We start from the raw sequence: 22,884 nt of genomic DNA on the forward strand, positions 1-22,884 counted from the left end.
CAAAACAATTTCATCGAAGATTACCAATCTAGACGGCCGTACAAAGGACCCCACCCGAGAGGACCAGCTTAAGAGGCGAAACAAGTAAGGCATCAGAAAGCACAAGACGATACGGAAGAATCAAACAGCAGACTAGGAACACACCCTGCACTCGAGATCTACAAACAACCAAGTTATCAACAACACTAATGATTACGAGGACGCAAGAGCAACACCAAGTAAAGGCGAGGCGATTCGAGAAGGCATCATCAGGTAAGAAACTCTCGAGAAAGTTTATGTGCAAATATGAGAATACTTAAAAGATTGGAGGAAATAAAATGGTCACACGACGAAAGAAAAAAAAGGGATATAACAGGGTGATTTGATAGATTAGAAGAACACGTAATAGATGCAGTATGGTCAGAAAACAAACAGAAAACAATAATAATAAAATAAGTTGATATAACACTAAGATACGGGTGAAAAATAATTTTGAAATAATACAAAGAGTACGAATTAGGGCAAAATATTTGAAAAAATTGCCAAACGCATACAATTATATAGCATTAAAAGATTACAAGAAAAAAATGATTGTTATGATAAATTAGAAGAATAATAGGGAACATGAAAATTGCTGTGGAATAATTATATATATTAACTCAGAAACGTATCAATGTATTTAAATCTTGGTCAAGAGAAGTGTTGAAGAATAACAAAAAAAATGTTAGCTGAACCATATCAAAGATCCAAAAGTAAACTTTGTAAGAAATTATTATTAACAGAATTTATAAAACACATACAGAACGAATAACATCAAGAGATTCTAACACTAAACTCCACCGAAAGTAAAATTCAGATATGACAGATAATAGTTAATGATTGATAAACAACGGACCATTGAATGATTATATAATAGAAAAATATATATGTTTTTGGCCTACCCTAACAAGCGAAGGATCATTTTCTTAATGAACCTTCACCTCGTTTGTGTGGGAGGAGATGAACGGCCTTGAGATCCTTCATCACTCCTCATATCGGATCACGGGATATATCGTAGGAATCTTTAAGCCAAACATAGAAGAAAGCTATTTTCATGCGATCAGCTGATCCAAAACAAATTAAAATAAACGATCGGGCATACGAAATAATATACATACAAGAAGGCAGAAACATTGCCACTGGTTAGGGACCAACGCCCTGCGATTCACATACGGAGCATCATATTTCAATTTTATTAGTGGCAATTATTGTACGCAGGGAAACGTTCATTACCTTTCTTAACGTAATGGAACGACAAGTACGTTATTAAGGGTCAATGTGACATAAAATCACTATTGACAGTATAATTCATGTTACTTTTGACCGTTAAATTGAAATGGTCGATATATTTACTCGGATTTTCCGGCGCAAACAATTGAGCATAATCTACTATATATGCTCAACTCGATGGGATGGAAGGATATGCACAGCCTTATGTGCCGACACCTTCCTAAAACAATTTTAAATACCGATGGCAGTGAGATATTGTAAAAACAAGGCCGAATATATTCAATTACTCAACGCAAAGTAATTTAAGCAATCAACATAATTTAAAAATGTTGCATGTAGGAATTGTTGGGTTAATTTACTTTTCATCAATTTAAAAGCTATGTGAAATATCGCATACCCTTATCACGGTTTGGCGAAACCGTCGAAAACAGCTTAGTCAGATTTACTTAACTGGAGCGCGGTGGATTGACATGTTCAAACGTGCTCACATATTGGACAGTGCACGATATAGCGGTACATAGCCGCGATCGTCATTGATGATGATGCATTGGCGCATATGTATAGGACACTAAGGAAAGAATTTGTTTGGGTGAGGAGCGCGGAATAATAACTTAGCCAAAATGATAGAGACAATAAGAGTCTTCATTGAATCTACATACACGTATACAGGTGTATTGGTTTAAAGGGGTTTGTTGACCAGTATGAAAAACAGAGAGAACATGATTTTGTTCTTACCAATATAAACTTGAAAAGAAATATTGATATTGGGGTCTTAGTGGTTCGGGAAAAGGAAGAGCCGACCCGAAGGGGTAATGATTCTTTAGGGAAAGGGAATTTAATTCAAAGCCCAGTTGAAAGAAAGAGAAAATATTGATTGATTGATTTTTAAGAGCATACTTAAAATCAAAGAGTAATACAAGCGGTAGCTGTTAATTGATCGGCGGTATGGTACGCTGTTTTACAAAAGAACCCATGCTGGGTTCGAATACAGATTTTAAGTGAATGTTTTCACAACTCCGTTGGTTTAGTAGTATCATGCATTATTAAACATTTGGGACTTGTTGAACATTACTCTGTGAGACAGCAATGTTCAAGTTTAAGTGTAAAGAAAGGGCAGGACTTAGAGATACTCATTTTATACAAAAAATTATATGAATTAATACATTAGTAAATTGAAGTAGCCACTTGAATGTGTGCTCGAAATAAGTTTTAGAGAGTGAAAAGAGAACAGAATTTTTCCAAGAGAATTTCAAAGAGAACATCCAAAAAGGGGCAAAGTTTCGTAAAGTATGGAAGTCCAATATTAAGGCTGAATTGGGTAATCTATGACAAGAAATTAAATAACTGTTGAAAAATTTGAAATAAAAAGGAAGATGTTTCGGAATTTATGGATTTTTCAAATAAGTTGATTAAGCATTTCGTGAAAAAGAACTTTAGGGAGCATCCATAAAGAATGTAAAGTTGAGTAATCAATGGATGCTAAAAAAAAAAAATTGAGGATATTTACGAAGTTGAAATTAAAACCACATAGTCTGAACAGATAAATATGGGATGAAGAAAATGATTACGTTATTTAAGGATTCTTGGATCTTTCGTGGGGTCCAAAGTCCAGTCTGATGCAATTCATGAAATCATTATGAAATTCAGAACTCGGATTGACTATATATACCGTGCGCTTTTCCAAGCTCGGGGCCAGTCCCAAATATTCAGCAGCACCTTTATTGGAATTCGGCGCTTTCTAGGTTTCCCTAGCCGGCCTACCGAATACTCCAATTGAGTCAGGGTCAGTCCCAAATATTCAGCAGCACCTTTATTGGAATTCGGCGCTTTCTAGGTTTCCCTAGCCGGCCTACCGAACACTCCAATTGAATCGGGGTCAGTCCCAAATATTCAGCAGCACCTTTATTGGAATTCGGCGCTTTCTAGGTTTCCCTAGCCGGCCTACCGAATACTCCAATTGAATCAGGGTTGTCCCTTAGACACCTCGACACTCGTGACTAGTGCACGAATCGAGATCTAAGTTTAAATTAATTAACTTTGTGGAAAAACATAATTGAACAGTTAAATGTCCGTCGCGGTAAAATCGAGAATCGGTGTTAGAGTCTCAGAATAAGTATCGATAAATAAAAAGTGTTAGTATCTCTGGGAAAGACATTGTCATACGGGAAATAGTGCAAAAGTTTGAAAAACGAAAATATTCGAGTTTATAATTATACGAAGGTGTTAATTGTAATGAGTGTAATGAAAGTTTATAAATGTAAAAAACCCAGATTAATCCACCTAGCAGTGATGATGCCTTTCTCGTGCATTATAAAATATATTGAAAAAATCACATTAGAAAGGTCAAAAAAGCTCTTTGGGGGAATAGATCACATTTTTTCGATCATTTTTAATATTTTTGCCTTGCCACCATTCAAAAAAAATTGTTCTTTGAATTTTCAAGGGGGACCTTTGGGGAAAAACAATGATTTTTCAATAATTCCGAAAAGCAATGATCGGGCCCATTTCCAATAGCAAACAATTCCCCGTCGAATGCAACTTGTTGCGAGTAAATCGGATAATTCTAAGTTCTAAAAAGTGTGCCTACAAAATTTGTACACATACACAAAAAAACAGACGTCACCTCAGTTTGTCGAGCTGAGTCGATCGGTATATAACACTATGGGTCTCCGGGCCTTCTATCAAGTTTTTTTTTTTTTTTAGCAATCATATAGCCTTTCAAGCGGGCTTGGTAGTCATATGGCTACTGCTTCTGCCTCATACGCAGGAGGACGTGGGTTCAATCCCAGGTCCGTTCCATTTTCCTACTTTGTATCTTTCTCTATATTTCTCATGTTCTAACAATCGTTTCCATTACTATTCCAAACCGTTTCCATTACTATTCCTATACCTTCAACTTGACTATTCTAACAGTCATCTGCTAGAATTGGAAATGAACTTATAGAGCTCGTTTCCTACATCCAATTAGAAATTCCCATCAGTTGCTTTCTCCTATCTATCACATTGGCAGCTCGTTAACCAAGACGGACCTCTGCCTCTCGAACCTTACCCAAAAATTCTAACAAATTCCGCATGAACTCGTGGCAAGTGCAGAGGTATATTCGGCTTGTAGTGGGCGAGTGATTGCATCATCATTTCCTCCCCATTCCCTACATTGACTTGCATTCTGACGTGGCAGGCGCCAGTATGACCTAACAAATGAGATCACCAATACTTGTACATTGAAGATGTGTGCTAGTCCCAAGCAAACACCTGATGGTTCCCTGCGCAAGAACAGCTGATCTGGTCATAATGGAGTAGCAACTACGAGCAGTCAATCAAGCTCAAGCTCAAGCTCAAGCAATCATATAGCCTTTCGGTACAACTTTGTTGTACGAGAAAGGAAAAAATGCATATGTTACAAATATGCGATCGTGCGATAGTACAATGATTAGCGATAGTAAATACAATGATTAGCGCAACGGCGCGTTTTGAAAAATACATATGGATAAAAATTCGATATGTTTCCAACTTTCCTGATTCCCACGTAGTGTTTTTTCACCAATGTAATATTAAAGTTCAATAATACTAGTTGTATGTCATACATTGATTTTGCATCCCTTTGTGTAATAATTGTACAAGTACATTTGTGAAAATGAAACCAACAATTCACATAAATATAAATGAAAAAGCCGCATAATATGGAAATAAGGAGGTGTATGAAATCACCCATATGCCCAAACTACATCATCATTCCACCCAAACCAACCAAACCACCCAAACCAAAAAGCAGTGGCTAACTGCACGCCTCTTCTTTCCTTCCAAAGCATGAAACAAAATGGCAGCAAACGTAACGAGCGCACGAGAAAGCATGTACGTAGGTATGCGATTTTTATTTCCAACGATGAAACTTTTACAGCTGTGTTGATGCGAGCGGATGAAGTCATCGGCTTCGGGTCTCTAGCGCGTGTGTGGTCGTCCATTAGTTTTCGTGTTCAACATTTGAAGCTTTGGAAAACTTTGCATGAGAGGTTAGCATCATCAATAAAGCACGAAAGAAGCAACACAAACATTCATGCTGTCAGTTATATACACGGTGCGAAATTCATTCACCGCATGCAGAAATGCTACACCCTTAATTTGTTTTACTCAATATTGTGCGGCTACTTGCTAAGTTTTTTTTTAAACTTTATTAAAGTGTTATTTTAATCTCCAGATTATGTTCAACACCGTACTTGCTAAATGGACACGGTCGGTTAAAGTAGCTGTTCCTTAAATAGTTCGTTAAAGTAGTCGCTAGATTATTCGCTGTTGGTTTGAGCGAGACAGAGTATATGTCAAAAAAAATTAACCAGCAATCTGCGGTGTATTGTTCGAAATGAACGTTTATCAGCAATGGACTTTCTGTTGTACTATAGATCTCAGATAATTTATCAAAAGGACCTAAGTAACATTTTTTTCATGAATTAATTTGAGTACTGCAATCAACAGAACAACATGAAAGCTATTGATTGCAGTATTCAAATTAATTCATGAAAAAAAATGTTACTTACGTCCTTTTGAAAAGTTAAGCGAGAATTTATGATAAAAATTTACTTAGGTACTTTTGAAAAGTTATGCGGGAAATGTAATAAAATGCGTAAAGCCAAAATAGAACTTTTTGGGAACTTGCAAGTGTTCTGATTGTTTAAGTTGACTTTTTGTAAATTTATTGGTCAATATTTAAGAAGTGCAGTTAAAAGAAAAGTGCATACTTAGTTTTTTCAAATTTGATTCAGACTATCTTTTGAAAAGGGTCAAACTTGTTTTACCGATTTTTCAAATGGATATAATCGAAAACGACCCTTCCTACAAAAAGTTTTGTATGGGTGACTATCGCAAAATCAGTCAAACTTTCTAATAAAACTTTTGAAAAACTCAAAATTGAACCTTACACTAAAAAATCGATTTAAAAAATTAAAAGTCGATTTGCAAAAAACGCCCTTTTCGATTTGGACGAAATTTTGTCTCAAGATAGGTGATTAAGATCCCTACCAACCGTCCATACATCGCAAGCTGGGCACTTTGAAGGAAAAAATTCTTACAAAAACTTTTTCTTGACGGAATTGATTTTTCAGTGTCTTTAAGGGGTGGATTTAACATATGTATACAGTGTACCCCCGCTTATCCGGACCTCGCTAATCCGACGACTCGTTAGCCCGGATCTCGCTAATTCGGAATTTTCCGGATTAAAAAGTATCAACACCCATTTAAACACATTATGCTGTTAGTTTTCAAATTTGTGCTGTGATTTTGTTTTGATTCATTTGTATGGATTTGCCAGTCGGATTAACGAGAGCAACCCCGGTAGTCCGGCCATACATTTGTCGGATCAGCGGGGGTATACTGTACATAATATACTCATATTAAGTATTCATGTACAGTCAGGCAGAGTACAATGTTTTGGTCGTAACTGGTCGCAACTAGAAATACTAGAATAAGAGATCGGCGAAGACGCCATCTTGGTTCCAATCGAACCGTCAAAAGTGGTTCCATTTCGACTTGTTTACTTTTGCTTCCATAAGAAGCAAGCAAAAGTTCAAGTGCTGCCAGTATCATTGTCATGATTTCATGCATTTTCATACGTTGCCATTTCGACAGTTTTTCACTCCGCCGGTCTCTGGTTATAGGGTGGCTAGTCGCAACTAAAGAAGCTAATAATTGAATATAATATTTTTTTGAAGATATAAACCCTTCTTAATATTACTCTTAATTTAAAAACAAACTATATTTAGTGACTAAATTAGACAATGTATCATAAAAATAGATTTGCTTGGGGTTCTATAACGATGGCTTTCATTGGTTTAATTTCAGATGAAAATACACTGAAAATAATTCCGACAAGAAAAAGTTTTTGTTAGAAAACTTTTTTTCCTTAAAAGTGGGGAACATAATCACCTATCTTGAGACAAAATTTCATTTAAATAAAAAGGTCGTTTTTCGCAAATCGACTTTAAAATTTTTAAACTGATTTTTTTCAGTGTAGGGCTCAATTTGCATTGTTTCCGATATTTTCACTAGACATTTTGACTGATTTTGCGATGGTCACCCATACAACACTTTTTTTGTGGATGCTTCGTTTTTCTATTATATCCATTTGAAAATATTAGCAAAAAAATTTCAGCTCTTTTCAAAGGATAGTCTAGATTAAATTTGGAAAAACATTTTTGTTTTCATTTCGGATCATCTGGTGATTTTTCATTTCTCATTTTTTATTTCTTACTTCTTACTTTTCACTCCTCACTTCGCACTTCTCACGTCTCACTTTTCACTTCTCACTGCTCACATCGGCCCATAGGGGAAAGAAATGGCAGAAATGACGCTTAACTTTTAAAAAGAACATATGTCACCTTTTTCATGAATTAATTTGTGTACTGCAATCAAAAGCTATCATATTGGTCTGTTGATCGCAATATTAAAATTCATTCATGAAAATATGTTTCTTAGGTCATTTTGAAAAAATAAACGAGAATTTTCAGTGTATACATGAAATCTTAAAATAGGTACTTTTTAACTCATTAATGGGTTTCTATGTTTCTTTGTGAAGTTTTTTCTTCCGTGTAAGCTGTGTATTCTATGCTGTCAGTGTGCCGGTTTCGAATAAATTGTGTCTTGGGAGAACATAACCTAGAAAATCGATAGCTTATTTGTTACGAAATAATGATGTCTCATAACTCTTTGAATATTTACTATTTTTGAGAAGTGCCATCATTATGAAACTCAATAGTGAACAAGAAGAAAACATTCCCCATCGAATGCAACTTGTTGTAGCAAAATCCATTCAGGTTTAGTACTAGAAAAATTGGCTAATGTTTCAATGTGCACACACACACACGGACACACACACGGACAGACAGACATTTGCTCAGTTTGTCGAGCTGAATCGAATGGTATATAATACTATGGGTCTACAAGCGCTCTATAAAAAGTACGTTTTGGGAGTGAAATGAAAGCCTTTCTGGTACAACTTTGTTGTACGAGAAAGGCAAAAGTTTATAAATGTACAAACAAGTGATACATAAATAATAAAGTTTTATTCTAACCGTAATTGAGTGTTTGAACTAAAAACCCGAAAAACCAGTGCCGCGCCGTCGGCTTAGAACACTTCATATATCGTGGTAGAAGCGTCTTAATATTCCGCTCGGGACATTTCCACTCGCTTCACTAGCTCAACACGACTCAACTCATTCCTTTCGTACCATGTGAGACTAACTTGGATGCTCACCCACACTCCTCTGCCACGCCGCGGGGTATCAGTAGTCGTAGGAACCAACATTCCTGCGCTACTCCCAGCGCGGCGTGTGCAGTCCATACATACACCTATTCATTCACCCTTCTGCCATGCTTCGAGATGACGATCTCGGTTGCCACCCGCTGCGCCATTACCTCTGCATGGGCAGACCATCCACACACTTCTTCGCGTTCGGCACTTTCGCTCTAACTTACCAATCACAAGTTAGTCATGCTTGTCGATTGTTGCTCGGCGCGCCAGATTCTCTGCAAGCTGCAGGCAATCTGAGTGGTTGCAGTCGAGACTGCGTTCCACTTCTCCACCGCTTGACACATCCTTTGGATAAGATTATCCGGAGTTGTGTCCCGGCCGCAAACGTCTAGCATTGCTCTTCTTTCGACGTCGAAACGAGGACATACGAACAGTATGCGCTCTGCAGTTTCGTCAACACCTGGGCAGTCAGGGCAGACGGAGACCTCCGCGTGCCCAAACCTGTGGTGGTACTGTCGGAAACAGCCATGGCCTGACAGGAATTGTGTCAGATGGAAGTGAACCTCCCCATGGGGTCTCCCCACCCAGCTTGATATGTTAGGAATCAGCCGGTGGGTCCACCTACCTTTCGAGGAGTTATCCCACTCGCGCTGCCATCTGGCAACCGAAGTCACCCTGGTACGCTCGCGGGCTCCTCTGGTGCCACGTACGTCAAAACACTCCTCGTCCTCCCGGATGACCAGCCCGACTGGCATCATACTCGCTATCACGCAGGATGCGTCGCGCGATACCGTGCGGTAGGCCGATATCACCCTGAGACACATCAAGTGGTAGGTGCTCTCCAGTTTCTGCAGGTGACTGGTTACCCCCAGTGCTTTTGCCCAGGACGGGCCGCCGTACCTAAGAATAGATGCGGCAACGCCTGCCAGTAGCCTACGTCTACTGGCGCACACCTTGGAGCTGTTGGACATCATCCTCGATAATGCCGCCACAGCAGTCGAAGCCTTCTTGCACGCATATTCGACATGGCTACCGAAGGTAAGCTTGTCGTCTATGATGACCCCAAGAATCTTCAGACTCCGCTTTGAAGTGATCGCGACGTCTCCCACGTGTACAACTGCATGTTGTGCCGACTTACGGTTGCTGACGATAACCACCTCCGTCTTATGTTGAGCGAGCTCAAGGCCTCTCGCACTCATCCAGTCCGCCACAGTGCTGATCGCGTGTTCTGCGGTTAGCTCTACTTCGGGGATTGACTCCCCGTAGACCTCTAGGGTTACATCGTCAGCAAAGCCGACGATCTTCACACCAGGAGGGAACTTTAGCTTCAGAACCCCGTCATACATCAGGTTCCATAGTACCGGGCCCATCAGGTTCCATAGTGGGGGCAGCAGGGACAGCAGGAACAGCATGATGTCCAAGGGCTTGACGACCCTCCCCAGCTGTCTGCGAGTCAGGGAGAGCGGCCTAGGGCGTGGGGGGACTTCGCAGTGGGATCTGCTCAAATCCCTCCCAAAACCCCACACGTGCCCGTAAGCGGACTCTATCAAAGCGACTGTGTGCCGCTTCAAAAGCACAAGCCCAGGGAGGAGTGCCAACTGGCATGTGGAGTGTCCCTACTTCGGTAGGGTAGTGCGTGAGCTGCTTTGGCAGGAGTGAGTGATCTGTTTGTGCTGAGGCAGGAGTGTCATAGCGAGTCGCCGCCGCTATGGCCACCTCGAAGCGCAGCAGAAGTCTGAGTATGGACTGCACATGCTAAGGTAAGAGTGTCGTAGCGTAGTATCGTTGATTAGTCCCCACATACCGCTATCGACACCTCGAGGCATGGCAGTGGAGTGTTAGAATAAGTTGTGGAGTGTACCTACTTCGGTAGGGTAGCGCGTGAGCTGCTTCGGCAGGGAGTGAGTGATCTGGTTGTGCTGAGGCAGGAGTGTCATAGCGTGTCTCCGCCGCTATTGTCACCTCAAAGCGCAGCAGAAGTCTGAGTATGGACTGCACATGCTGAGGCAGGAGTCGAGGTATCCCATCGACACCTCGAGGCATTGCAGTGGAGTGTTAGAGTGAGCACCCGAAAAGGGTCACATGGAGCGAATGGTCTTTGGAGAAGCTGCTTCGGCGGCAGGGTAGCAGTGGGTTGTACCCACACACCTACAGTTGTGCACATGTGGTGCATGGGGAGTGTCCCTGCTTCGGCAGGGTAGCGTATGGTCTGCTTCGGCAGTGGTGTGATTGATCTGCTCGTGCTGAGGCAGAGTGTCGTAGCGCAATATCTGTAGGCCCAGGCAGTTACCGCTATTGACACCTCGAGGCATGGCAGCGGAGCGTCCGGGAGAGCATCCAAGTAAGACTCAAATGGAGTGAATGGGGTGCGAGCACCCAAGTCAGTCTCGCGTGGGACGAGTGCCTGTGTGAGCGATAATGAGTGAGTACGCTTAGTACTGCCGTCCCCCAGAAGTAGTACTGCGAGGTAGTTCCTGGGGAAACGATGGTGGAGCCCAAGGGAGTTTAGTCGGTATTACCGGTATGGTCGAGTCCGACACTCCAGTACACTTCCGTGTGGTAGTTTGGCAACTACAATGCACGTGTACTGTTTATAGTGTAAATGCATTCTCCCTTGTAAAAAAAAAAAAAAAAAAACAGTACCGGGCCCAGGATTGACCCTTGCGGGACTCCTGCGGTAATAGGAACACTTTTCTGACCGGCATCGGTCTCGTATAGCAGCACACGGTTCTGGAAGTAGCATTCCAAGATCCGGTACAGTCCCACCGGCAGGCTAAGCCGGTGTAACGAGAGCGCGATGGCATCCCAGCTTGCGCTGTTGAATGCGTTCTTCACGTCCAGTGTCACCAACGCACAGTATCGAATTCCTCGCCTTTTCCGTTGGATCGCTACCTCTGCAGTCTTGAGGACTGAATTGATAGCGTCCACCGTGGACTTACCCTTCCGAAAACCAAACTGGTTACTCGACAGGCCATCCGTACCCTCTGCATACAGGGTGAGCCTGTTGAGGATGATCCTCTCGAGCAGTTTACCCGTCGTGTCGATCAGGCAAATTGGTCTGTACGCCGATGGGTCACCCGGAGGCTTCCCGGCCTTCGGCAGCAGTACCAACTTCTGCCTTTTCCATCTCTCAGGGAAACAACACTCATCCAGGCATCTCTGCATAGCTAGCCTGAACATGTTCGGGTTCGCTATGATCGCTGCCTTAAGTGCACTGTTTGGAACTCCATCGGGGCCTGGAGCTTTGTTCATCGCAAGGGTGTTAGCAACTGCGAGTAACTCTTCGTTCGTCAACGGAGCCACCATTTCGGCCCCACTCCCAGCGCCTTGCAGCGCAGGAGGAGGCCAGGGACTTGTGGCTCAGGACGGGAAGAGTACTTCGATAATCCTCGCCAACCGGTCCGGTGACCGTTCGGGGGGTGAAGAGCCCCCTTTGGTCTTGGCCATCACGATCCTATAGGCGTCACCCCACGGATTCGCATTGGCACCCTCGCACAGGTTGTCGAAGCACGCTCTCTTGCTGCTCTTGATGGCCTTGTTAAGGGCCAGTCTCGCAGCTTGAAACACTTCCCGGCGGACCGCTCTTTCCTCCTCGGTGCGGGCTCGTTGCGTCCTACGTCTAGCCTTGAGGCAGGCTGATCGTAGGGCTGCAATTTCGGCACTCCACCAGTATACCGGGCGTCTGCCATTTCTTGGCAGGGCTTTCCTCGGCATAGTAGCGTCGCACGCGCGTGATAGGACAGCTATCAGCGCATCCCCGCTTAGACTGTCGGTGTTGGCCTCCAGTCCCAGGGCCGCGGTGAAAACTTCGCTGTCGAAGTGGTTGGTCTTCCACCCACGGACCTGACAGGGATCACCCGCCCTCGGACGCTGCACACTATAATTGATCTTGAAGCGAATTGCTAGGTGATCACTATGGGTGTAGCCCTCGTCTACCCTCCAGTCCAGGTCCGAGACCAGACTGGGGCTGACAAACGTTACATCTATCCATGACTCGACCCCATTCCTACGGAATGTGCTACTGGCTCCGTCATTGACAAGCACTGCGTCGAGTTTTGCAAGTGCTTCGAGTAACGCTTGTCCCCTCTGATTGGTGCAGCGGCTGCCCCATTCCACTGCCCAAGCATTAAAGTCTCCCGCTATAACGAACGGGCTCCGACCTACTAGGTCGGCCGATAGCCTGTCGATCATCTGGTTGAACTGTTCCATTGGCCACCTTGGTGGGGCGTAGCAGCTACAATAGAACACCCGTTGATCTTGGCTATCGCGACACCCTCCGCGGAGGAGTGTACAACCTCTTGAACGGGTACCTTCCCGTTGTGCAGGTTGCCGCCGACCCAGACCCGTCCGCCACCCAGTTGCCGTTGCCGGCAGGGACGTTGTACGGGTCAGACAGGAGGGCGACATCGATCTTCGACTCCGAGACCGCCTGCCACAGCAGTTGCTGGGCAGGTGCACAGTGATTCAGATTCAGCTGTGTTACTTGCACGGCTTTTTCCGATTGGCTTCTCCGAAGGGACACGCAGGCCCGCCCATAGCATGGTTCCGGGCCTGCTTCTTACTGGCGCAGATAAGGCATCTAGGTGCCTTGTCGCATTCCTGTGCTTTGTGTCCCTCCTCGCCGCAGCGACGACACATCTTGCTTCGGTCTGGGCCCTTGCAGTCATAAGACTTGTGCCCGGACTCAAGGCACCGGTAGCACCTGTCCACTGAAGGTGGCTGGAGCACGCTTACTGGGCATACTGACCAGCCGATCTTCAGCTTCCCTTTCTCGATGACCTTTTGGCGTCAGCCACCGGTAGTCTGAGATAGGCTACCTGCGTACCAAAGAATCCCCCTCTTAGACGTACAGAGGACCGCTCAACCTCTGTGCCGCACTGCTCTTTGACGGCAGAGACGACGTCTTCCGCGGTCGTGACCTCATCCAGCTGCTTACACTGGAGGGTCACTTCCGCACCCAACGACCTGACCTGAGCGCCGTCACCCAAGACCTCCTGGGCAAGCTTTTTGTAAGCCACCCCGCTGGATTGCGCGCCACGCTTCAGTACCAAGATCATTTCACCGTTCTTGGTACGTCTAACGCTGCGCACGTCCTGGCCCAGGGCCGATAGGCTATCGGCCGCTCGCAGCGATTTAAGGACATCGGCGTATTTGTCCTTGTCGGTTTCACCAACAAGGCCTCGCCTCTGTCTCTCACTTTCTTCATAGGTCGAGGGTGTTCGACTTCCGCGCCCTACTGACCAGTTGCTGGCGATTCGCATCCCTTCGGCGGGTACCGATGGCTGGCTGGGGCCAGCTTGTGGCTCAGCAACTTGTGCCTGTTTAGTGCCTTTCGCCTTCTTGGGCACACGCCCTTCAGGCTCCGGTGCACCATCCAGGCGACGCTTCGCCTTAATGGTAGCGCGTTTGGGTCGCTTCGTACTTGGCGTTTTCTTGCCCTCACTGGCCGTAAGGGCGGTCGCCTCTTTCGCCGCAGTAACACCGCTAGGGGAGGAGAGGGCCTTGGTCTGCGTACCTTTGGCTACCCTCTCTGCTTCCGCTACACGCCTGATATAAGCGACCTGTTCTTGTCTTGCGACACGAACAGCTCGCCGGAGCACCAACAGGCTCTGCTTAAGCTCCTTGTTGGTGTTCTGCCTGCCGCTTACGAACTCGATGATCTCATCGAGTTGCTCGGCCACCACCCGTATCCCTGGTAGTGGCTCGTCAGGCGTGCAGGCTTGGGCTACTCCCCACCACCACTGGAGACTCTTCGGTACTGCCAATGGCAGTAGCCGTCACTCCACTCGCCCCCTCTTTAATAGGGGACCTCGCTAGACCCCTTTTGGCAAAGGGGCATCTGAGCCTACTCCCACCCAGTAGGCAAAACTGGATGGCAGGATTGGGCAGCGTGCTACCAGGCCCGGCACGGGATTCTGGGACGGAAGCCAGCCCATCGATTAGCCCACTCGCTGTTTCGAGTCGGTGTCACCCGACCCTACTAAGAGAGTAGAATGTCAGACTGCCAGCCCTCACTTCACAATATAACAATATCCAAATACGAAACCAGTACACGCAACCAGTATGCCATAATCAGGGTCTTACTGATATCAATCCTGATGTGCCAGTGGCACTCCTTGGGCTTGTGCTTTTGAAGCGGCACACAGTCGCTTTGATAGAGTCTGCTTACGGGCACTTGTGGTTTTTTGGGAGGGATTTTAGCAGAGCCCACTGCTAAATCCCACCACGCCCTAGGCAGTTCTCCCTGACTCGCAGACAGCTGGGGAGGGGTCGTCAAGCCCTTGGACATGGTCCATGCTGTCCCTGCTGTCCCTGCTGCCCCTGGGCCTCCCTCTTATTCGGTTCTATTTGATGCCCTGATGCTCTGGACAAAATTTCAGCCAAATCGGTCAACGTTTGGGCAGTGCTAAACTCGTTGGAAGTTTATATGGAAAAATGTATGCAGAAACTGTACACCCGCCTGAAACGTGAAGCAACAAAAGTTGGACTGGTGGTGAATGCGTCAAAGACAAAGTACATGCTTGTGGGCGGAACCGAGCGCGACAGGGCCCGCCTGGGAAGCAGTGTTACGATAGACGGGGATACCTTCGAGGTGGTCGAGGAATTCGTCTACCTCGGATCCTTGCTAACGGCTGACAACAACGTTAGCCGTGAAATACGAAGGCGCATCATCAGTGGAAGTCGGGCCTACTACGGGCTCCAGAAGAAACTGCGGTCGAAAAAGATTCGCCACCGCACCAAATGTGTCATGTACAAGACGCTTATAAGACCGGTTGTCCTCTACGGACATGAAACATGGACAATGCTCGAGGAGGACTTGCAAGCACTCGGAGTATACGAGAGACGGGTGCTTAGGACCATCTTTGGCGGTGTGCAAGAAGACGGTGTGTGGCGGCGAAGAATGAACCATGAGCTCGCCCAACTCTACGGCGAACCCAGTATCCAGAAGGTAGCTAAAGCCGGAAGGGTACGATGGGCAGGACATGTTGCAAGAATGCCGGACAGCAACCCTGCAAAGATGGTGTTCGCTTCCGATCCGGCAGGTACGAGACGGCGTGGAGCGCAGCGAGCGAGATGGGCAGACCAGGTGCAGAACGACTTGGCGAGCGTGGGGCGTATCCGAGGATGGAGAGATGCAGCCTCGAACCGTGTATTGTGGCGTCAAATTGTTGATTCAGTGTTATCTGTTTAGATGTTAACTAAATAAATGAAATGAATGTATGCAGAAACATCCAAAAACAGTGATTTGCAGTTGGACGGGACAATTTACGATCAAGAACAATGATACTCATTTAATTCTTATAGCATTAAATACAGAATGTTATGCTGAAAACCGCGAGAAGATTCGAGTTTATTAGGCAAAGATATTAGCATTTTACTGGAGTGTTGTAGGGGTGAATTTATTTCTTTTCAAAGGTAAAAGAAACGAAATTTGCTCAAACCGCACTTCAGAGAAATGCTGATAACTAAGTCGGGCAAACTCTAATCTTCTCGCGGTTTTCTGCATAACATTCTGCATTAAATTCTTCATAATCTGAATGAGTATCGTAGTTCTTCTTCGTAAGTTGTGCCGTCCAACTGCAATTTACAGTTTTTGGATGTTTCTGCATACATTTTTGCATATAAACTTCCAACGAGTTTAGCACCGCCCAAACATTGACCGATTTGGCTGAAATTTTGTCCAGAGCATCAGGGCATCAAATAGAACCGAATAAGAGGGCGGCCCATCAAAAAAATTGGAAAAAGTTTTTCCCATACTAATTTGAGCCACCCTACTACCCAATTAAGGTATTTATTCTTTATTTAATAAGAGTCAGCCGACAGCGCTTCCCTTGAAAAAGGTCCAATACACGGGACTAAAACGTCGGGTAATGCCAAACTAGCTAAGGCGGCTTAAGGCGGCTAAGGCGGCTTAAATTAGATTGAGAAAGCCAATGTCAAAATATCAATTTTCAATAATTTTTCATGAATGTGTAGAATTTTTAAAATTTACTTTGAACCACATTTAAACATGCATTGAATTGCATGAATTATTATTCGACATCAAAAACTTTTCGAAATTTGAACAATTGAAAAATACAGAAAAAATCAGAGAACCCTGTCTAAAGGCGGTCTTGGGCGTTAGAGAGTTAAACTGCTGCTTTTATGTTTTGCAGTTGAACTAACGATGGGAATAAGTTACAAAAAATCTTCAAGCGAATCACCAAATAGTTCATTTATTGAGTGAAATTATCTTTTTTCGTTCGAGACTGCACTTTCATTCACGCACTTCAGTCTGCTGTTTAAATTTTCATTTCCCCGCTGTCTATGCTTGTCATTGCATAAGTTTTCATGTTGCACGGTAAGCGCAACAATACATGAATAACTAGTATTCTAGAATCTCTCCAACTCGAAAATATTCCAAACCGTATTGAGAATGTAACTCCGCTGTCTTCAGATTGGTAATCTAACGCTACTAGAAAAACTCAAGGTCGAATTTAAAACAATACAAAAACTTCACCCAAAATTTCGATCAGATCTCTTGTCTCTTCCTAACTATGCGAATAACAACACTATCGCATATTAAATACACCGCACATACTTCTACGCTACATTCAAGGTTCGTCGTCACTGAAGCTCAAGTCTCCCGTAATGTGCATGCGCACGCGTGGCTATTACCAATTCAGTCACCGAATCCGAACCGAACTATTTGATACCCCTACATGACTGATGTGATTCACATCTGCACTGACGGGGCTAAGTTACTGTGCAAACTTGGCTCCACCGTCGCAGCGTTGCAGCGTCGAAAACGAGCGAAAATTATTATTTGGATCGGCCTTTCCCTTTTGCTGATCGTCGACACAAATTATCCGTTTATGATCACCTAGCGTATATTTTCCTTCGCTCTAGCCACCATCGTCACGGAGCGCGAGTTTTCAAGTTGTCTTAGCATGATTTTCCAGTTTTACTTATGCTGTTTTTTGCAATTATTATGTACACAATTGAAACTTTAAACTAATTTATTCAAACAGTTTCGGTGGGTTCCTTTAATAAGTGGTAAAACCGATTATTACTATAAATTTGGATGAGAGGAATGCCCCCAGTTGAGCCTAAATCCGCCCAAAACAATCTAGAGATCGGTTCCAACACCTCCCATATATGCATCATGTATCGTGTCGGTATGCAATTTCCAATAAGTGGTCTCATTTATTAATGTCGTCCAAGTATTCGATCGCTACCAAGCTTCAGACATTCATATCCATTCGCTTGTTTCCCAATTTAGGTTAAAGGCACGCACGATCAATCCTTGGCCTTCTCCCACTATGCAATTATTAGAAACCCTAAATTTTGAAGCACATATTGTGTAATTGGGACCGTGCAATGATTGACCAGTGAGGCTAAGTACGCTGTCATATAAGTCACCCACCAACTAAGATGATCAACACCAAGAAACGAACACTCAAGAAACCGATCTGCGACTACTACCACTGTGAGTGGAACTAAGCAGAGCAGCTACCCCGGGAAAATCGACCGAACGCGACGAATGTGAAAGTAAGACTGAATATCTATGAATCAGTGGTCACTGAGCGAGTTTGGCTTCGAAGTCAAGAAGTTGTTATACCATTCCTATGGCTGTCTTTTAGACTCCACATTCATGGATCAGACGTGATGGTCTTGGTTTTTTAGCGTACACAAGCGTTATTTCTCGTTCATGCACACCTGAGTTTTATTGATGATCGCAATGTTACGAATGCAAGGAACAAAGCAGAGATCGCTCATGAGCATGGTTTTGGAGGATCACCGTTCGAGCGATAACATGTTGTCTCGATCATATTTCCTTCTTTTTCAAGTACCGTCGTCGGGGGTGACAATGGGTCAAATGGGGGTGAGAATGGGTCACTGTTTCAACCACTTAGAATGCTTGTTGAATAGATTGAATGTATCTGAGGGCAAGAAGGCTAAACTATAAGAGACCTTTATGAATGATTTTGCTCTACGATCTCCAGATTGCCGTTGAGAGCGATGACCCATTCTTACCCTCCAGACCCATTGTCACCCCCGATTGCGGTAACAGAAAATTTATTATTTAAATTTATTTATTAGATGACTGAAATTGAATCGAGACTTTGTTTTCATTTCAAATAATACACAATTGCTTTTCCCATTTCCTTCCACTACACATATTATATCATCAGATACATTTTTGGAGAACGTACAAACTTAATTTTTTTACCGGGATCTCAGCAACTTTTACCGAGTTCCGCACAGCCGAGCCCCAGCGAACATGTTTTCGCCTAGATATCTGTCAAAATTGTAGAAAATCAGCAAATAATTTGCCGAAACCCAGCTAACAAACCTCATTTTTGACGGGATATCAGTTTTTTTATTTTGCTGGGCACACAGCTGTGCGGAAGCTGCAGAGCTGCAGAAATAAAAACTCAGTGTGTAGGTATTTGTTGATACAAAAATTATGGTAGATGGAAGCTGGGTGCTGCGGATAGAACCACTTTTCTGCTCTTAAGCGAGTAGCGTAATACTTTGAAACCAATCTCATAAGCAAAATTATTTTGCAGTTACTTGGCTGTCAAACATTTCCCGCTCTTCGAATTTCTCTTTCCATGCTGCATGAAATGCGCGAGACTCTACATGACTTTACGATGGTTTACATACTTTTCTGCTCCAATCAGCTACTGAATCTCGTGAAATCTCGTAACGAATGTTATTTAAATGCATTCTTACTTATTTTCCACTCGAAATAGAATGTGAATATATTTGTTAAAAAGAATGCAAAACTCAAACTAAGTTAATTTTTATTTTTTCTATAAATAATAACAATACTTCCAAATATAAGATATAAAACGAACATAACCACAATCTTCAATGTTTGGCTCCGGCACAATAGAAAATTTTGGCTTCACTTTGACAACCGAATCGATTCTATCCGCACCACCCAGGATGGAAGTAAAAGAAGAAATTGTGATCTCATAAAAAATAGGGTAGAATACGGCATTGGCAGGGTGCGACAGTTGTTGGCACCCTCAACAATATTTGCATTTTCCAGAAAACATACACTATTTATGAACATAATTTTGATTCAATCACACAATTTCAAGTCTAAGCTTTCATTTAAATAAGTTGTTTGTCTAAAAGTAGCAAGATTTGATGAGTTAATCATCGAAACAAATTTGCACCTTCGAAATCCTTGCCATTATTGCATTGCCAAAGAAAGCAGCGCACGAATAGCAAACTGGTACTTACTTTTTGGATCGCCTGTTTCTCCTCTTTATTGCGTTTGACACGACAAATTAAGTACGTACACTACTTTTTACACTTTATCACCACTTGACTATTACCACAAAGAGCAAATTTATGCAATATTTGCTCTATGTTTCACTAAATAAAATCGGGACTGTTCGTTTTCTTTGACAGCAGCACACTTCGGAATAGAGCGAGAGAATGTGTTTGTGAGCATATCAAACACACGCTAAAAAGATTCCACGCACAATTCTATGTGATTTGATTTTAGCAAAAATACGAACAAAATATCCGGCGATGGCATTTATTTAAAAAAAAGTGTTAAAATACAAATGTTTCTATTCGGATTTTTACGCAGACCATGGATTATATTAAAAGTGATAGCAACACCGTAGTGTTTTAACCCTTATGTGGCTGACAGGACCGCTTTCCTTTTGCAACTTCAATACTTTCCAAGCTCATCAAAAAATTATAATCATTCCCGTTCCTACATAGCGCATTTCAACCATAAATAATTGCCTACTTTTAGGGTATTATCTATTATTCAACTGTGAAACGTAGTGTAAGAACGGGGTGGCTCCAGCGGCTGGATAGGACAGTGCTGTCAATTATTCAACATATGAAGACTCACGAGGTGGAATATATTGTTAATATACTATACTACCAGAATCGACGAGCTTCGTTTTACCTAAAATTGATTAAATATATACTTTTTACATTATTTAAAAGACGTTAAGTATTCGAAATTTGCAAATTTTGGATTCCATTTTTTAGATTAATTTTCGATTAAAGCAGCAATGTGTACTTCATTTGTATGAGAGTCCCTCTTCCAGAAGAGGAGGGGTCTAATATCATCATAAGAATCTTCATCGTTCGCTAAAACCTCTACATACAAATGTTCATGCCGTTTCCTAGTCTATAAGGGCAGACAGACAAATATTCATTCTTATGTGTATGGACTTGGTTTCACGTAGTTTACGTCAAGCGGTCGTGTCTTGTACACAACCACCATGATTTTTTTTATGAAACAAACATATCATGTAAGGACCGCAAAGAGCAAGTTGTATATTTGAAACAGGTTGATAGACTTTTGCTTACGTGACTCTAAGGCATTACAAAAGACAAAAGATGTAAATCTTGGCAGCGGACAAAAAGCATATAAGTTCCCTTCTCCTAAATGGCAAACATTATTCAAATAGGTTGAAAATGGTAAAAGTAATGAAAATTTCAATATCTGGGTACACGGGTACCCTATCTGCCATTCATGTCTGATTTTTGTTGGCTTCATAAGGGTTAAATTTGTTTTACAAAGTGTTTAAATGCTTTTGCCTATCTGTGTACATGACATAAAATTTATGCCAAGGCTAAAAATTAATGTTTTGTGTTAAGCCAGTTTTGATAAACAATAAAGTTTGTTCCAAAATTGAGTGAAGCGAGATGAGCGTGCGGCCGATTAATATGAATGAATTTTACTACTGGAGTATACAAACAACCAGCATTTGGCACCAATACATTGCCAGTTTTTCACTTCCATGTCTAGTTGCTAAAGGGAGCAAATCCATTGCTGATAATAAAATTGCTATGCCAATAGAAGAAATGTTGACCTGTTACTTTATAATAAATTTACTGAGTTTGTGGTAAAAGCTGTTATATTTGGTGAACACCAATCATCAAAGAAAGAGCATACAAATGTATACCAGTTAAGCTGTACCTGTGTTTTAGTGTAATTATTAATTATTTTTACCATTCAATTTGGCGAATGTCTTAGACTGCCAAGAATAGGTATTTTCCCCTAATTCAGAGATTACAATAATCAATAAAGAGATTTAATATAACGTGTACTAGGTGAATATGGCATCGATGTAAAAGAAACGTTTCAAAAACTGACATTTTCCTATTTTTGTTGAGGTAATGTGCCGTCTAGACTAGAAATGCTAGAATAAGAGATCAGCGAAGACGCCATCTTGTTTCCAATCGAACCTTCAAAAGCGGTTCCAATTCGACTTGTTTACATTTTGCATCCATAAGAAGCAAGCAAAAAGTTCAAGTGCTGCCAGTATTATTTTTACGATTTCATGCATTTTCATACGTTGCCATTTCGACAGTTTTTCTCTCCACTGGTCTCTGCATGGTTGTAGTGTTGCTAGTCCAGACTTGGTTCAGACCAGGGTTCTTATTTATATCAGGGTTCACTCACTTCAACAGTAACGCGGGGATGAAAAATTAATTTTCAGTGCAAAACATAAATAAGCTCAGTGGCTACACCATACAAAAATCCAAGATGGCTAAATCATGAAATTGGCATACTGCAACACCTGTTTGTATTAATCTTGATCCAGACTATAAGCTTGATTTGTTTATTTTGATCTTAATCAACAGGCTATGACAGCCCCAATGATTGTTTACTAATTCAAATAAAAACTAACAGCAAACAAGACATTTTTCATTTGTTTCCATGAAGGCAGAACAATAAACATCTTACACATTTACAAAAATACATTTACAAGTCAGCAATAAAACAGCAAATAATATGTTGTTTCACGGCACCCAATAATTATGTTCACGATTCACGAATTCTCTGAATAAAAAACCCTGTTGGCCACGTTGATTTCGCCAAAGCTTTGTCCTTATCTTCCCAAATTACACCAACTTTGAAAGAAATGTAACGCAGATCGTCCAGATTACTCCATCGCGGAACTATTTTAACGACTTCTGGTTGGTAGGTTGGTCTTAAAACATTCAAAACCATGCCATGCATTGCATCGGTGGAAACGTGTTTAGCGACTGGTAAAGTATACCCAACATTTCCTAGTACTGGTGGCGGCATTTTCCGAATTTGAGCCCCTCCACAGCGGATCCGAATCATTTGAATTAGTTGACCAATCATTGCAGTTGAGATTATTCTTAGGCGTAGAAGTGCACGGTTCTGCTATCACGTTGGGAATCGGTTGACGACCACTATTCACCGTTTGCTGCAGCTCTATAGATATGCATATTTTGTTCCAGGAAAACAGTTTGCTGGTTATAAACCAGCAATACAGTTGTTTGCTGAAATCCAGTAATCGTTCATAGAATTTACTGAAAATCAGCAATAGTCATATTATTGCTGGAAATCCAGCAAGCGTGTTCTTCTGTCAAAGAGAGGGGAGAGATAAACATTT

At 42.6% G+C, this 22,884-nt stretch overlaps 1 protein-coding gene across 5 annotated transcripts in view; it reads right to left on the reverse strand.

Moving 5' to 3' along the window:
* Positions 1–18,018, reverse strand: part of LOC134213244 (chaoptin) — an 87,221-nt gene extending 69,203 nt beyond the window's left edge. For 3 of the 5 annotated variants that reach the window (XM_062692043.1, XM_062692041.1, XM_062692039.1), the window contains exon 1: positions 17,895–18,012. The gene's annotated coding sequence lies outside the window, so the exon portion shown is untranslated. Of the gene's footprint in view, positions 1–17,894 lie in introns of all 5 variants that reach the window. The other 2 variants (XM_062692040.1, XM_062692042.1) reach the window with 2 other exon arrangements.
* Positions 18,019–22,884: the final 4,866 nt, after the last annotated feature.

This window comes from Armigeres subalbatus, chromosome 2, assembly GCF_024139115.2.
Source record: "Armigeres subalbatus isolate Guangzhou_Male chromosome 2, GZ_Asu_2, whole genome shotgun sequence".
NCBI lineage: Eukaryota > Metazoa > Arthropoda > Insecta > Diptera > Culicidae > Armigeres > Armigeres subalbatus.